Source organism: Monodon monoceros, unplaced genomic scaffold, assembly GCF_005190385.1.
Source record: "Monodon monoceros isolate NGI ecotype Baffin Bay Population unplaced genomic scaffold, NGI_Narwhal_1 Super_Scaffold_5, whole genome shotgun sequence".
Taxonomy (NCBI): domain Eukaryota; kingdom Metazoa; phylum Chordata; class Mammalia; order Artiodactyla; family Monodontidae; genus Monodon; species Monodon monoceros.
This window is the reverse complement of record NW_021703782.1, coordinates 76,197,269-76,212,065: the sequence shown is the minus strand read 5'-3', so window position 1 is coordinate 76,212,065 and position 14,797 is coordinate 76,197,269.

Here is a 14,797-nt window from a genome sequence, read left to right as displayed (position 1 = left end):
TTCTGCACACAGTGGGGGACAGCAACGACTCTGACCCCCTATCTTAATGATTAACTGAGATTACTTCCCTTTTACCCTTTAAAAATTTTCATCACTGAGTAGAATCTTCAGAGGTGGTTTTTGGGAGACACTGAATCCACCGTCTCCCCAGATTGCTGGCATTCTGATTAAAAGCAACTTTCCTTTCTACCAACATTTGCCTCTCTTGAGTATTGATTTTTTTTAAAAAATATTTATTTATTTATTTGGTTGCACCAGGTCTTAGTTGCAGCAGGCGGGCTACTTAGCTGCAGCTTGTGGGCTCCTTAGTTGTGGCACATGGGCTCCTTAGTTGTGGCACACAGGCTCATTAGTTGCGGCATGCACGTGGGATCTAGTTCGCCGAGCAGGGGTCAAACCCAGGCCCCCTGCATTGGGAGCACAGAGTCTTATCCACTGCACCACCAGGGAAGTCCCTGAGTATTGATTTTTGAGCGGCAAGCAGCCGGACCTGATTTGGTCACAGATTTGCTTTTCTGTACCTTTCATATAAACGGGGCTATACAATGACACAAAGACCTATGTCTTTTGTGTCTGGCTTCATTCACTTAACATAATGTTTTTGATATTTATCCATGTTGCAACATTTATCAATACTTCATCCTTTTTACTGATGAATAACCTTCCATTGCATGGGTAGAATTTTGTTTATCTATTCATCATTTGATGGACATTTGAGTTATTTCTAGCTTGGGGTTATTAAGAATAATGTTGCCATGAATAATCACATATAGGTCTCTGTGTGGACATAAGAAACTGTCAAACTTTTTCAAAGTAGTTACACCATATTTCATTCCCACCAGCAATGTATAAGGATTCCAATTTCTCCATATCCATACCAACACTTGGTATTACCTGTGTTTTTTATTGTAGCCATTTTAGATATGTATGTATGTAATAGGATCTCATGATTTTAATTTGCATTTCCCTAAAGGCAAATAATGATGGGCACCTTTTCGTATGCTTCTTAAACATTCATGTATCTTCTTTGGTGAAATGCCTCCTATTCAAGTATTTTGCCCATTTTTAACTAGGCTATTTGTCTTCTTGTTATGCTGCAGAGATTTTGAGGACTTGGGCAAAGGCCTTTGAATTTGGCAATTTGAGGTCATTGCTATGGTAGACAACTGTCATTTGGGGAGTTTCACAATATCTCTAAACACATGGTTGACACTTATCTAGGAGCTAGAAATTCATTTTCCCAGTTTCCCACTGGTTTCCTTCCCCCACCTCAGGCTTCAAAACAGAAGAAGCCAGCATGAGGAGGTAGGTGCCCTATGGGATACGTTTTCTGGAGAAGGCAGTGTTTGGGCCTCCAGCTTTCAGAGTCAGTAGCAATAGATGGTCTGGTCTAAGTAACTGATCTCTGTGACATTTGTTGCGCAGTGGGGTCTTTGCTGGTGCAGTTCTGTGGTATAATTTGGGTACTTCTTGTTCTTGACTGCTTAGCCTCTAAGCCTCCCAGAGATTAAATAAACTTTCCAATAACCCCAATTTTTTTCTTCTTAAACTAGCTAGAGTGCTCATTTGCAACTAAGAATCATGACTAATATAACAGGCGACCTTTGAAAGGTTTCAAAGGCAGAGACTGAATCTGTACTGAAAAGTGATAAAGAGTAAAAGAAGTAAAGGTAATAAGTTGTAGACACCCATTTAAAATGTCTAACATTTAGGAGAAGATTCATTAACCTATAACAAATTCAAAAGAAATTGCAAATTAAAACAGCCAACCAATGACTTTCAACCTATAAAATTAGCAAAATTAGAGAAAAGTTATAAATCCCAAAGCAGCAAAACTAGAGTAGAGGGACTTCCCTGGTGGTCCAGTGGTTAAGAATCCACCTTCCAAAACAGGGGATGCGGGTTAGATCCCTGGCTGGGGAACTAAGATCCCACATACTGCAGGGCCACTAAGCCCGCACACCGCAACTACTGAGCCCGTGCACCACAACTAGAGAGAAGCCCATGTGCTGCAACTAGACAGAAGCCCACGCAACTAGAGAGAAACCCACGTGCCGCAACGAAGACCCAATGTGGCCAAATAAATAAATTAAATTAAATAAAAGGAAAACAGCTTGAAATAATTTGCTTTGTTTTTATTTTTTAATTTTTAAAAATTTTTAAATAAATTTATTTATTCATTTATTTATTTTTGGCTGTGTTGGGTCTTCACTGCTGCATACAGGCTTTCTCTAGTTGCAGGGTGAGTGGAGGCTACTCTTTGCTGCAGTGTGAGGGCTTCTCATTGCGGTGGCTTCTCTTGTTGCAGAGCAGGGCTCCAGGCGCATGGGCTTCAGTAGTTGCGGCACACGGGCTCAGCAGTTGTGGCTCGCGGGCTCTAGAGTGCAGGCTCAGTAGTTGCAGTGCACGGGCCCAGCCACTCTGTGGCATGTGGGATCCTCTCGGACCAGGGCTTGAACCTGTGTCCCCTGCACCAGCAGGCAGACTCTTAACCCCTGCACCACCAGGGAAGTCCCTGCTTTGTTTTTAAATTGGCTACTGTGTTGCTCTTACTGGGGAAATAAAACAATCCTGCTAGCAAAAAGACCGATTCCTGCCAATATAGAAAAAGAACATACTTTATTATTTAGTAAGCACTAACAGATTACATGCATGTAAGTGACCCAGGAGGGAAGGGGGCAGGGCACAACCATTAAAAGAATGACACAGCCATTGAGGATACAACAAAAATTAGTTAGAACCAACTAGGCCCAAGATGGTGGAAGATTTGACTTCCAGTAGATCTTGAGCCTCATTATACACTCATTCTAATATACTAGCATGCTAAATGACACACCCACCCGTGCCATGACAGTTCTTTTTTAATAAATTTATTTATTTATTTGTTTGTTTGTTTTTGGCTGTGTTGGGTCTTCGTTGCTGTGCGCGGGCTTTCTCTAGTTGCAGCAAGTGGGGGCTACTCTTTGTTGCGGTGTGCAGGCTTCTCGTTGTGGTGGCTTCTCTTTGTTGCTGTGCACGGTCTTCAGTAGTTATGGCAGGTGGACTCAGTAGTTGTGTCTCGCTGGCTCTAGAGCGCAGGCTCAGTAGTTGTGGCGCACACGGCTTAGTTGCTCCGCGGCGTGTGGGATCTTCCCGGACCAGGGCTCGAATCTGTGTCCCCTGCATTGGCAGGCAGATTCTTAACCACAGCCCACCAGGGAAGTCCCTTTTTTTTTTTTTATAGGCATGACAGTTCTGAGGCTGACCATAAAAGGCCATAAAGTAGGCAGTGGCCCAATTCCTGGAAATCCCCACCTCTTTCCCCAAATAATTGGGATAATCCTCCCGCTCATTAGCTTATGAAATTACCCAGCCCATAAAAACTAACCACGCCCACAGCCCTGGGCCTCCCTCACCTTCTGAGAGGGACCACATTCTGCCTATGGAATGTGTATCTCCAAATAAATCCACTTTCACTTTACTATGGCTCACTCTTTTTTTTTTTGGTTGCTCCAAGTGCGGCACGTGGGATCCTAGTTCCCTGACCAGGGATCGAACCCGTGCCCCTTGCATTGGAAGCGTGGAGTCCTAACCACTGGACCACGAGGGAATTCCCATGGCTCACTTTTTTTTTTTAACATCTTTATTAGAGTATAATTGCTTTACAATGGTGTGTCAGTTTCTGCTTTATAACAAAGTGAATCAGTTATACATATACATATGTCCCCATATTTCTTCCCTCTTGCATCTCCTTCCCTCCCACCCTCCCTATCCCACCCCTCTAGGTGGTCACAAAGCACCGAGCTGATCTCCCTCTGCTATGCGGGTGCTTCCCACTAGTTATCTATTTTACATTTGGTAGTGTATATATGTCCATGCCACTCTCTCGCTTTGTCCCAGCTTACCCTTCCCCCTCCTCGTATCCTCAAGGCCATTCTATAGTAGGTCTGCATCTTTATTCCCGTCTTGCCCCTAGGTTCTTCTGACGATTTTTTTTCTTTTTTTTTTTAGATTCCATATATATGTGTTAGCACACGGTATTTGTTTTTCTCTTTCTGACTTACTTCACTCTGTATGACAGACTCTAGGTCCATCCACCTCACTACAAATAACGCAGTTTCGTGCCTTTTTATGGCTGAGTAATATTCCATTGTATATATGTGCCACACCTTCTTTATCCATTCATCTGTTGTTGGACACTTAGGTTGCTTCCATGTCCTGACTATTGTAAATAGAGCTACAATGAACATTTTGGTACATGACTCTTTTTGAATTATGGTTTTCTCAGGGTATATGCCCAGTAGTGGGATTGCTGGGTCGTATGGTAGTTCTATTTTTAGTTTTTTAAGGAACCTCCATACTGTTCTCCATAGCAGCTGTATCAATTTACATTCCCACCAACAGTGCAAGAGGGTTCCCTTTTCTCCACACTCTCTCCAGCATTTATTGTTTGTAGATCTTTTGATGATGGCCATTCTGACCGGTGTGAGATGATACCATGGCTCACTCTTGAATTCTTTCCTGAGCAAAGCCAAGGACCCTCACTTGGTGGACCATCCCAGGAACTCACCTGAGACCTGGGACATGACCATTCTCTTGTTCTCCATTTTTCTGCAACATAAGGCAGCCTGAAAAATTAGAATAAAATCTCACATAATTTATACAGCAAAGCAGTAGAAAGAACAATATCTCCTCAAGTGACAAAAGGCTGCACCTCTTAATAATCTCCTATACATCTCCAAAGAGACCCTTGTTTAAATATCTAGAGATCATTGGTCCACAACCTAGGAGATATCTCTATATTGTAAAAACTGGAGACCAGACTTAATCCCTAGAGAGATTTATCTTTATTCTCAAGGTTAGAGTAAGGACTCAGATTTACCATGTCTCCAAGAAAACAATCTGAGAAAGAGGAAGAGGGTAAATCGTCCCTTTGTCTTTTATAAATGGAGAAAATAATTTTTGTTTATCCTTAAGCTTCCAATGTCCTCAACTCTCCAAGCAAATGTTCTCACCAAAAGGTGAAGAGATAAAATTTTATTATCTTTGGACATATTTCTTCAGCTACTACAATCAAACATTTCTTTGCAGTGGGAGTACCAGGGAACACTAAAGGAATCTTTAATTGTCCAAACCATTTTGGATCCTAAACTGATGTTTCCTGCAGTTTGAAGGCAAACTCCAAAAGAGTGTGCTTGCAGCCTGGGCCCTGCAGACTAGTGGCCTCTACTACCAAATCAGGGGAAAGGGGCAGCAGGGCAGATGTCAGCTGTTCTCAGATCTTTTACAATCTCTCCTGAGGCAAAACTGAGGTCTCCTTAGAGACACACATTTACAGTTCTCCTAATTCATTTGAGAAACAATTCTTTAACAGAAAGATAAAAAGCAAATCAGCATTATCTCAAAACAGAGGTCTTTCAACAATTTGTAAGTATTAAATTTTCTTTTTTTTGGTATTACAATATATGGCCTATCTTATGGGAAAGGAGGCACACAGATCTTAAAGTAACTTGTTTTAAAACAGTGAATAATGCTCCAATGAGCTGCTAATTTATTTTCCTTACCAAAAAAGAACATACGTCTTCAGGATTAGGGTCAGAGAGACTAAGGTTTTCTTTAAGGGTTTTGTCTTCTATAACAATGAGCCTTTTGATATGCAAATATAAACTCCCCAAAGAGATGGGTATGGAAAATTTGTTTGGCTTAATAAAGCATTGTGAATAGAGAGATGTGGGTGGGAATATGAGAGAGGGTCAAAAAAATATCCTGAAATGGATGAAGGACTTTTAAGAATATTTAAGGAACTGGGATGTTCAAATATTCAATTTTAATTGTTTGGGTAGATATCTTTCTACCCCTTACATCACCCCCCAAAGCTTCAGTAAAGCCTGCCATTCACAAATGCCTCCCATGAGAGGTTTTGGGGGAAAAAAGAATTCCATGTCTAGGTTAGAAAAAACAAAAGAAAGATCAGCTGTGGGAGGTGAAATACCAGTGAACTACAGATTCAGCAAGGGCCAGGGACTCTAGGCCAAGAATGGTCATGAGAAATCAAGGTCCTCCCCAGTCCTGGAGTTCACAGAAGGCTCCAGGATGGCACTGACTTCCCACTTAATATGGGGTAAAGGGCTAGATGCAATTTTACTCAATCTCAAAGGAAACGGTGACCCCCAACTACCATCTCAGTTTCACCTAAAATAGGGAAAGTTTGTTTCATCACCAAGATTATATCTATAAAAGCAGGAAGGCTATTTGAGTAGGACCTGTGCATAGACAACATTTACACAATCTCTCCTTCTCTAAAGGAACAAGCTGCAAATAGACTGTACAAAACATGTCTTTTTTTTTTTTTTTTTTTTTTTTTTTTTTAGTTTTTGTGCTGCACGCGCAGCTTGTGAGATCTTAGTTCCCCGACCAGGGATCGAATCCAGGCCCCCTGCAGTGGAAGCGCAGAGTCCTAACCACTGGACCACCAGGGAATTCCCTAAAACATCTGTCTTTTGAGCCAAAGGCTCCCAGGAATTTGATAAAACTAGGGCCTAGCAATGTGGACAAAAGGAGAGGGAATGACTGTCAGGGGCTGAGGGCTAATCCACAGCGCAGAATGCTTCCAAGGACAGAGGGTATGGTAGGAGAAATCCTAAAAGAAAGTCCAAATTCAATTCCCATCTTTATGAACCTAGAAAGATGGGCAAACTCAGGTGTCTGGGGACAGTCATCCCCAGCTGGCAAAAAGAGAACAGGTACCAATTCTGAGAGCCAAAACACACAAAGATTTAGTAATGGTGGGGAGAGGGGGAGTAAGTGGCAGGGGGTAGGTTGGGAGGGGCAGGTAGTAGGGAAAAGGAACTCAGGACTGACAAAGCCCTGCCCAGTGGTCAAGGCACAATGAGGAGCTCTCTGGCACAAATCAAGACCCGCTCCCACCCTAACACACGTATTCGCAAGATCTAGGGTCCCCTTGCTCCTTAATCTGCTGCTCAGGCTCATTTTATTGCTCAGACTATACAATATAGATGTGAAGTGGAGCCCCAAGTCTCTATGTACAGCCTTTGTTTTTCTCCCTCCACAAACTCTATACCTTGCCCACATATATCTGCTATCTATGTATGTCAATAGGTTCCAAATCTGTACCTTTAGTTCTGACTGCTCTCCTCAGCTCCAGACCTAAATGTCTAATAACCTGCTAGATTTCTCTACCTGAATATCACTCTGGTACCTCAAACTCAGCATGTGAAAATTTAAAACCATTGGGATGCCTTAAAATATATATATTCTACTTCTTGACCCAGAAACTCTACTTGGCAAAGTAAAATCTCCTTGAATGTTTTGTTTTAAAAGATCAGTGTGCTTAGAGTCACCAAATTATTATTTTTCCTTTGGGCCTAAAGTGAAAAGATTCTTATAAAGTTCTACAACTCTTTTACTAAGTAAGGAAATGTTAACCTTATTTGGAACAGCAAAGAACCTAACTGTTTTGTCTGTAGATTTAATGCAAGCCTAATGAAAATCCTAGAAGATAGGGGTGTGTGTGTGTGTGTGTGTGTGTGTGTGTGTGTGTGTGTGTATGACAACTGCCAGCTGATACTAAAATTTATATGGAAATGGAATGGGCCAAGAATAGTCAATATAATCTTACAATCTTAAAGCTGGAGGGTATGCACCACCAGATACCAAGACAGTAATTAAGACAGTGAGATAATGGTGCAAGGATGGACAAATAAACCCACAGAACAGAGGGTCCAGAAACAGACTACATATTATGAACACTTGTTTTATGAAAAACAGACACTGCAGAGGAAAGGGGGAAAGGATTGTTTTGTTAATAAAAATCATCCAAAACTTGGAAATGCTGCAAAGAAAAGATAGCAGGGGCAGCCAAAGATTAATTAATCCAGGCAACAAACTTTTGCTTTACTCATTAACTATTATTGGTTAAAGGCTAACCCTGTGAAGTCATATGTTAACCTATAGATTTTTGTCTGGTAATGAAGCAAAGGACTTCTGATTAGTAGAAAATGTTATGGTGCTATTGTACTATAGACATTAACTACTTTTATATCTAACCTAAAATCTTATTCTAGCATTCCTTTTTCAAATGCCTATAAATACCCATTATGGTTAATTTTATGTGTCAACTTAACTGGGCCACAGGGTACCCAAATATTTGGTCAAACATTATTCTGGATGTATCTGTAAGGATGTTTCTGGATGAAATAAACATTTGAATATGTAGACTGAGTAAAGCAGATTGCTCTTCTTAATGTGGGTAGTCCTCATCTAATCAGTTGAAAACCTCAATAAACAAAAGGACTGAATAAGAGAATTTCTCTCTGACGGACTTCCTTTGAGCTGGGACGCGGTCTTCTTTCCTGCCTGTGGACTTGAACTGAAGCATCAGTTCTATCCTGAGTCTCCAGCTTGACAGCTATAGATCTTCAGACTTGTCAGCCTCCATAAGCCTGTGAGCCAACTCCTTATAATAAAACCTCTCTATCTCTATCTCTAGATATACACACACCCAGATCTCTGACTAATATAATCCCTAATTTCCTCAGATGCTCATTGCACATGCTTTACCTGCTTATTCCCTCATTAAGAGTTAAATAAATCTTACATATGTTCATTCTATATTCTTTTTTTTTTTTTTTTTCTGTACACAGGCCTCTCACAGTTGTGGCCTCTCCCATTGCGGAGCACAGGCTCTGGACAGCGGCCTATGGCTCATGGGCCCAGCTGCACCGCAGCATGTGGGATCCTCCCGGACTGGGGCATGAACGTGCGTCCCCTGCATCGGCAGGTGGACTCTCAATCACTGCGCCACCAGGGAAGCCCCCATTCTATATTCTTATGAGAATCTTGCTCTTAACTTTTTGGAAATTATACTATGACAGTATTTTCGAAAGGTGCTGGATCAACTGAATAACCATGTGGGAAAAAAATGAATCTTGACATCTACCTCACACCATACAGAAAATCTATTCCAGATGACTAATGAAAGGTAAAATAATAAAGCTTCTAGACAATAACCCAAGATAATATATCCATTACCAGGGTAGGCAAAGACTTCTTAAACAGGGCATAAAAAGCACTAAGAGAATAAATAGGCAAGTTACAGAGTGGGAAAATGTATTTGCAATAGATTTCTCTAACAAAGGATTCATATCCAGAATATACAAAGAGCTCCTACAAATAGACAGGAGAAAAAAGACAGACAACCACACGGAAAATGGGCCAAGAACTTGATCAGGCAAGTCACAAAAGAAGATAACCAACACATATATGAAAATGTGCCCAACTTTACTAGACATGAGGAAAATGCAAACTAAAGCCACAATGAGTTACTCCCATATATACCCTATAATAGCTGAAATTAAAAAGACTAACAGAGGGCTTCCCTGGTAGCGCAGTGGTTGAGAGTCCGCCTGTTGATGCAGGGAACGCGGGTTCGTGCCCCGGTCTGGGAAGATCCCATATGCCGCGGAGCGGCTGGGCCCGTGAACCATGGCCACTGACCCTGCGCGTCCGGAGCCTGTATTCCGCAACGGGAGAGGCCACAACAGTGAGAGGCCCGCGTACCGCAAAAAAAAAAAAAAAAAAGACTGACAGAGACTGGTTCAAGATGCCGGAGTAGAAGGACGTGTGCTCACTCCCTCTTGCGAGAGCACTGGAATCACAACTAACTGCTGAACAATAATTGACAGGAAGACGCTGGAACTCACCAAAAAAAGATACCCCACATCCAAAGACAAAGGAGAAGCCACAATGAGATGGTAGGAGGGGCACAATCACAATAAAATCAAATCCCATAACTGCTGGGTGGGTGACTCACAAACTAAAGAACACAGGGCTTCCCTGGTGGCGCAGTGGCTGAGAGTCCACCTGCCGATGCAGGGGACACAGGTTCATGCCCGGGTCCGGGAAGATCCCACATGGCGCGGAGCGGATGGACCCGTGAGCCATGGCTGCCAAGCCTGTGCGTCCAGAGCCTGTACTCCGCAACGGGAGAGGCCACAACAGTGAGAGGCCCGCATATCGGTTAAAAAAAAAAAAAAAACCTGAAGAACACTTATACCACAAAATTCCACCCACTGAAGTGAAGGTACTGAGCCCCACATCAGGTTTCCCAACCTGGGGGTCCGGCAATGGGAGGAGGAATTCCTAGAGAATCAGACTTTGAAGCCTAGCCGGATTTGACTGCAGGACTTTGACAGGACTGGGGGAAACAGAGACTCCACTCTTGGAGGGCACACACAAAGTAGTGTGCGCATCGGGACCCAAGGGAAGGAGCAGTGACCCCAGGGGAGACTGAACCAGACCTACCTGCTAGTGTTGAAGGGTCTCCTGCAGAGGCGGGGGGTGGCTGTGGCTCACTGTGAGGACAAGGACACTGGCAGCAGAAGTTCTGGGAAGTAATCCTTGGCGTGAGCCCTCCCAGAGTCAGCCAATAGCCCCACCAAAGAGCCGGGTAGGCTCCAGTGTTGGGTCACCTCAGGCCAAACAACCAACAGGGAGGGAAGCCAGCCCCACCCATCAGCAGACAAGCAGATTACAGTTTTACTGAGCTCTGCCCATCAGAGCAACAGCCAGCTCTACCCACCACAAGTCCCTCCCATCAGGAAACTTGCACAAGCTTCTTAGATAGCCTCATCCACCAGAGGGCAGACAGCAGAAGCAAGAACTACAATCCTGCAGCCTGTGGAACAAAAACCACATTCAAGAAAGATAGACAAGATGAAAGGCAGAGGGCTATGTACCAGATGAAGGAACAAGATAAAACCCAAGAAAACCAACTAAATGAAGTGGAGATAGGCACCCTTCCAGAAAAAGAATTCAGAATAATGATAGTGAAGATGATCCAGGACCTTGGAAAAAGAATGGAGGCAAAGATCAAGAACATGGAAGAAATGTTTAACAAAGACCTAGAAAAATTAAAGAACAAAGACCTAGAAAAATTAAAGAACAAACATCTAGAAGAATTAAAGAACAAACAAACAGAGATGAACAATACAACAATTGAAATGAAAAATACACTAGAAGGAATCAATAGCAGAATAACTGAGGCAGAAGAACAGATAAGTGACCTGGAAGACAGAATGGTGGAATTCACTGCCATGGAACAGAATAAAGAAAAAAGAATGAAAAGAAATGAAGACAGCCTAAGAGACCTCTGGGACAACATTAAACGCACCAACATTTGCATTATAGGGGTCCCAGAAGGAGAAGAGAGAGAGAAAGGACCCAAGAAAATATTTGCAAAGATTATAGTCAAAAATTTCCCTAACATGGGAGAGGAAATAGCCACCCAAATCCAGGAAGTGCAGATAGTCCCATACAGGATAAACCCAAGGAGAAACACGCCGAGACACATAGTAACCAAATTGGCAAAAATTAAAGACAAAGAAGAATTATTGAAAGCAGCAAGGGAAAAACGACAAATAACATACAAGGGAACTCCCATAAGGTTAACAGCTGATTTCTCAGCAGAAACTCTACAAGCCAGAAGGGAGTGGCATGGTATATTTAAAGTGATGAAAGGGGGCTTCCCTGGTGGCACAGTGGTTAAGAATACGCCTGCCAATGCAGGGGACACGGGTTCGAGCCCTGGTCTGGGAAGATCCCACATGCCACGGAAAACTAAGCCTGTGCACCACAACTACTGAGCCTGTGCTCTAGAGTCCATGAGCCAAAACTACTGAGCCCTCGTGCCCCAACTACTGAAGCCCATGTGCCTAGAGTCTGTGCTCCGCAGTAAGAGAAGCCACTGCAATGAGAAGTCCACGCCCCGCAACGAAGAGTAGCCCCCACTCGCCGCAACTAGAGAAAGCCCACATAGCAATGAAGCCCCAACACAGCCAAAAATAAAATACATAAAATAAATTTATTAAAAAATTTAAAAAAATAAAGTGATGAAAGGGAAGAGCCTACAACCAAGATTACTCTACCTGGCAAGGATCTCATTCGTTTTCAATGGAGAAATCAAAAGCTTTACAGACAAGCAAAAGCTAAGAGAATTCAGCACCACCAACCCAGCTCTACAACAAATGCTAAAGGAACTTCTCTCAGTGGGAAAAACAAGAGAAGAAAAGGACCTGCAAAAACAGATGCAAAACAATTAAGAAAATGTTAATTGGAACATACATATCAATAATTACCTTAAACATGAATGGATTAAATGCTCCAACGAAAAGACACAGGCTTGCTGAATGGATACAAAAACAAGACCCATATATATGCTGCCTACAAGAGACCCACTTCAGACCTAGGGACACATACAGACTGAAAGTGAGGGGATGGAAAAAGATATTCCATGCAAATGGAAATCAAAAGAAAGCTGGAGTAGCTATACCCATATCAGATAAAATAGACTTTAAAATAAAGAATGTGACAAGAGACAAGGAAGGACACTACATAATGATCAAGGGATCAATCCAAGAAGAAGATATAACAATTATAAATATATATGTACCCAACACAGGAGCACCTCAATATATAAGGCAACTGCTAACAGCTATAAAAGAGGAAATCGACAGTAACACAATAATAGTAGGGGACTTTAACACCTCACTTAACACCAGTGCACAGATCATCCAAAATGAAAATAAATAAGGAAACAGAAGCTTTAAATGACACAATAGACCAGATAGATTTAATTGATATTTATAGGACATTCCATCCAAAAGCAACAGATTACACTTTCTTCTCAAGTGCTCATGGAACATTCTCCAGGATAGATCACATCTTGGGTCACAAATCAAGCCTCAGTAAATTTAAGAAAATTGAAATCATCTCAAGCATCTTTTCTGACCACAACGCTATGAGATTAGAAATGAATTACAGGGAAGAAAACGTAACAAACACAAACACATGGAGGCTAAACAATATGTTACTAAATAACCAAGAGATCACTGAAGAAATCAAAGAGGAACTCAAAAAATACCTAGAGACAAATGACAATGAAAACACGGTGATCCAAAACCTATGGGATGCAGCAAAAGCAGTTCTAAGAGGGAAGTTTATAGCTATACAAACCAACCTAAAGAAACAAGAAAAATCTCAAATAAACAATGTAACCTTACACCTAAAGGAACTAGAGAAAGAGGAATAAACAAAACCCAAAGTTAGTAGAAGGAAGGAAATCATAAATATCAGAGCAGAAATAAATGAAATAGAAACAAAGAAAACAATAGCAAAGATCAATAAAACTAAAAGCTGGTTCTTTGAGAAGATAAACAAAATTGATGAACCTTTAGCCAGACTCATCAGGAAAAAGAGGGAGAGGATTCAAATCAATAAAACTAGAAATGAAGAAGGAGAAGTTACAACAGACACCGCACAAATACAAAGCATCCTAAGAGACTACTACAAGCAACTGTATGGCAATAAAATGGAAAACCTGGAAGAAATGGACAAGTTCTTAGAAAGGTATAACCTTCCAAGATTGAACCAGGAACAAATAGAAAATATGAACAGACAAATCACAATTAATGAAGTTGAAACTGTGATTAAAAATCTTCCAACATACAAAAGCCCAGGACCAGATGGCTTCACAGGTGAATTCTATCAAACATTTAGAGAAGAGCTAACACCCATACTTCTCAAACTCTTCCAAAAAATTGCAGAGGAAGGAACACTCCCAAACTCATTCTATGAGGCCACCATCACCCTGATAGCAAAACCAGACAAAGATACTACAAAAAAAGAAAATTACAGACCAATATCACTATGAATATAGATGCAAAAATCCTCAACAAAATACTAGCAAACAGAATCCAACAACACATTAAAAGGATCATACACCATGATCAAGTGGGATTTATCCAAGGGATGCAAGGATTCTTCAATATACGCAAATCAATCAATGTGATACACCATATTAACAAACTGAAGAATAAAAACCATATGATCATCTCAATAGATGCAGAAAAAGCTTTGACAAAATTCAAAACCCGTTTATGATAAAAACTCTCCAGAAAGTGGGCATAGAGGGAACCTACCTCAACATAATAAAGGACATATATGACAAACCCACAGCAAACATCATTCTCAATGGTGAAAAACTGAAAGCATTTCCTCTAAGATCAGGAACAAGACAAGGATGTCCACTCTCGCCACTATTATTCAACATAGTTTTGGAAGTCCTAGCCACAGCAATCAGAGAAGAAAAAGAAATAAAAGGAATACAAATTGGAAAAGAACAAGTAAAACTGTCACTGTTTGCAGATGACATGATACTATACATAGAGAATCCTAAAGATGCCACCAGAAAACTACTAGAGCTAATCAATGAATTTCGTAAAGTTGCAGGATACAAAATTAATGAACAGAAATCTCTTGCATTCCTATACATTAATGATGAAATATCTGAAAGAGAAATTAAGGAAACACTCCCATTTGCCATTGCAACAAAAACAATAAAATACCTAGGAATAAACCTACCTAGGGAGACAAAAGACCTGTATGCAGAAAACTATAAGACACTGATGAAAGAAATTAAAGATGATACCAACAGATGGAGAGATATACCATGTTCCTGGATTGGAAGAATCAATATTGTGAAAATGACTATACTACCCAAAGCAATCTACAGATTCAATGCAATCCCCATCAAATTACCAATGGCATTTTTCACAGAACTAGAACAAAAAATCTTCAAATTTGTATGGAGACACAAAAGACCCAGAATAGACAAAGCAGTCTTGAGGGAAAAAAATGGAGCTGGAGGAATCAGACTCCTTGACTTCAGACTATACTACAAAGCTACAATAATCAAGACAATATGGTACTGGCACAAAAACAGAAATATAGATCAATGGAA